Source organism: Triticum urartu, chromosome 7A (genome assembly GCF_056163025.1).
Source record: "Triticum urartu cultivar PI428250 chromosome 7A, HENAU_Tu73, whole genome shotgun sequence".
In the NCBI taxonomy this organism is placed as follows: Eukaryota; Viridiplantae; Streptophyta; class Magnoliopsida; order Poales; family Poaceae; genus Triticum; species Triticum urartu.
Genome location: NC_141879.1, coordinates 592,231,480 through 592,235,108, shown reverse-complemented (window position 1 = coordinate 592,235,108; position 3,629 = coordinate 592,231,480). Strand labels below are relative to the sequence as shown.

Below are 3,629 nucleotides of genomic sequence, written 5' to 3'. Positions count from 1 at the left end.
GCATGCATGCATGCAGAAGGCTTACTTTCCTAAAATATAACTATACTATACCTTTCCATCATAATAGTACGTAACTATACAGGTAAACCTGAGCCTCATATAGCTAAACAGAACTGGACAATTGTCTAAACAATATATTAGCCAAGAAAGATTGGGTCAAATCAAATCCATCAAAAGTCCGTACCTACCTGCAAGGAGAAAAATTTATCTACCCTGTTTGAAAATAGCAATCACTTAGGTCTTGGGTACTTTATGTTCAAAAACATTTTTGACAGAAGTTTCAAGGACACGTTTTCACATATTGAAATGCGAAGCCCATCTATTTTCATGATTATATCTACAGAAAAAGTGTTAGACACAACTAATATATCTCTAGAGGAAAAGAATGATCTACAATGCTTATATTGGCATTAGTTGAACATGGTAAATATGTATATAACAGGAAACATACAATAAGATTTAAATAAATAACCCATTTGTTTTTTTCAACATGATTCAGGTTGTAGCAGTAAAAGATGTAAACACTACATGCCTCGGATATATAAAGATATACCGAGTGTTTGTACCAATGCAAAAATAAAAGGCATGTAGTAGATGTATCAACAACAATGTGTATGAAATGAGGAGAGTGAAGATGAGGGAAGGCATCCGTGATTTTTTTTGATACTAATGAAGTTCACCATTATTGGAAGTATGGACAAGAGAAAAGTGTGAAACTAAGAAAATTCAAATAGTAAATGTGTGTATAAAGATCGCCAAAAAGGATACACTATGCACACTTTATATGTATGCCATTGTGAAGCACATACCAAGAAATGAACTGTAAGAGCAACGTAGTATTGCGTGTGTGAGTGTGTTAGTGAGAGAAGGTTTAAATCAATGGCCAGTTCAGAGAAATTGGTTGCTTCAATTACATAGAAGTTAATTTTGACACGATAAAGAATAATAGGCTTGACGAGATTATGTGTGTGAGGGAGAGAGAGAGCGAGGAGATACCGTATATATATAGGGTGGGTCTATTCTAATAACACCACCTCCTTATTCTGATAACACCCTATTAACCCACCCACCCGAACCGAACAGGCAAACACCACATGAAAATGAACTACAGCAAAAGGCAAAAAAAAACTTTGCTCCCACCTGATCCGCCTCCTTCCCGCAACCGACCCCCACCACCTACCTCCATGACACAACCCCCGATCCACCACCACTCTACGCCTTCTCCTCTGCGCCAACCCTCCGTCGCCGGTCCCCCCTTGCTCCGGCCCGCCGCCCCGTTATCCTCCTTCTCGTCGCCGCCCAGCAACCCCAACCGACGCGCTACCACGCCCCTGCCTTTCTCCCCTTGCTCCTCGCCCACCTTTTTCCCTGCGCCGCCCACTTCCCAGGCACCACCGATGCCAGGAGGTCCCGCCCAGCGTCGCCGTCCCACGCCTCAATGACCGGATCGGCCGCCGCCCAGCACTTCACCACGCTTCGGGGCCCCGATCTGCTGCTCCCCCGTGCGCCACCACAACGCGCGCCCCACGACCCAGATCTGGCCACGAACAGAAGTGGTAGTGACCCACCTACCCCCCGACCGGCTACCTTCCAGATGCGGCGCTCCCTCCCCCGTCCTCACCTCCATCTGACGATCATCGGTGAGGATCCATCGAGATGTGCGTTCATCCCCAACCCCCCCTTCCCCTCCTACGGTGAGTGTCCTCCTCCACCGAGGCCCTACTAGCATCGTGGGGTCCGCTTCCCGGCGAGATACGGCCATGGGCGCCTTCTGCCACGGGATGATGACGATGGTGCAGTGGTGCTGCAGTTCGCTCGCAGGGGCTCCGTTGGTGCGGCCGTGGAGTTCGGCCCATAGGCGCGTGAAGTTGACTTGCCTCCCTCCCTCAGTCCACCGGTGAGCTGCCCCCTGTATTCCCCCTCTTCCTCCCCTCTGTGGAGAACCACCGCACCTCCCTCCCCTTGGGCCTCTACCTTTTCTCCCCATCGATGAACAGGCAAACACGGGATAGGTGAGGGTGTTGTTTGCACTTCACTCACTTGATTTTGAGAGGAAAAACTGTAGCTGGCTGGCATCTTCATCTTCCCGAGTTCATCTCAAAAAAGGGGTGCAGTAAAGTAGATGCCAAAATGGTGTGAGCAGCTCCCAAGGTTCAGTTTGAAGTCTGCAGTGCACTCCGGTGGTGGCAGTGGTGTGATACGTCCATTTTGCATCATGCTTTTATATCGATATTTATTGCATTATGGGATGTTATTTCACTTTATGTCACAATACTTATGGCTATTCTCTCTTATTTTACAAGGTTTACATGAAGAGGGAGAATGCCGGCAGCTGGAATTCTGGGATGGAAAAGGAGCAAATATTAGAGACCTATTCTGTGCAACTCCAAAAGTCCTGAAACTCCACGGAACGTCTTAAAATAAATAAAGTAAAATCCTCGCCAAAGATGAAGGCCGGGGGGCCCACACCCTTCTCACGAGGTAGGGGGCGCCCTAGGGCGCCCCCTACCTCGTGGGCCCCCTGGTGGCTCTCCAACGTCCATCTTCTCCTATATGAAGTCTTTCAATGAGAAAAAAATAAGGAGGAACTTTTCGGGAGGAGACTCCGCCGCCACGAGGTGGAACCTTGGTAGATCCAATCTAGAGCTCCGGCGGAGCTGTTCTGCCGGGGATACTTCTCTCCCGGAGGGGGAAATCATCACCATCGTCATCACCAACGTTCCTCTCATCGGGAGAGGGCAATCTCCATCAACATCTTCACCAGCACCATCTCATCTCCAAACCCTAGTTCATCTCTTGTATCCAATTCTTGTCTCAAAGTCCGGGATTGGTGCTAGTAGGTTGCTAGTAGTGTTGATTACTCCTTGTAGTTGATGCTAGTTGGTTTATTTGGTGGAATATTATATGTTCAGATCCTATATGCATATTATTACCCCTCTGATTATGAACATGAATATGTTTTGTGAGTAATTACGTTTGTTCCTAAGGACAAGGGAGAAGTCTTTCTATTAGTAGTCATGTGAATTTGGTATTCATTTGATATTTTGATAAGATGTATGTTGTCTAGCCTCTAGTGGTGTTATGTGAACGTCGACTACATAACACTTCACCATTATTTGGGCCTAGAGGAAGGCATTGGGAAGTAATAAGTAGATGATGGGTTGCTAGAGTGACAGAAGCTCAAACCCTAGTTTATGCGTTACTTCGTAAGGGGCTGATTTGGATCCATATGTTTCATGCTATGGTTAGGTTTACCTTAATACTTTTGTTGTAGTTGCGGATGCTTGCAATAGAGGTTAATCATAAGTGGGATGCTTGTTCAAGTAAGAACAGCACCCAAGCACCGGTCCACCCACATATCAAATTATCGAAGTATCGAACGTGAATCATATGAACGTGATGAAAACTAGCTTGACGATATTCCCATGTGTCCTCGGGAGCGCTTTTCCTATTATAAGAGTTTGTTCCGGCTTGTCCTTTTCTACAAAAAGGATTGGGCCACCTTGCTGCACTTTATTTACTTTTGTTACTTGTTGCTCGTTATAATTTATCTTATCACAAAACTATCTGTTACCACTTATTTCAGTACTTGCAGAGAATACCTTGCTGAAAACCGCTTATCATTTCCT

The 3,629-nt window shown here is 46.1% G+C and overlaps 1 long non-coding RNA gene across 2 annotated transcripts; it reads left to right on the top strand.

Annotated features, from left to right (window-relative positions):
* The first annotated feature begins 1,077 nt into the window (after window positions 1-1,077).
* LOC147960586 (uncharacterized) lies at window positions 1,078-2,938 on the top strand. Of its 2 annotated transcripts, none has more exons than XR_015610869.1 (2): window positions 1,078-1,897; window positions 2,304-2,938. It is a non-coding gene; the product is annotated as an uncharacterized LOC147960586 (long non-coding RNA). The 2 variants fall into 2 exon arrangements; XR_015610868.1 differs by having other exon boundaries at window positions 1,078-2,192.
* Window positions 2,939-3,629: the final 691 nt, after the last annotated feature.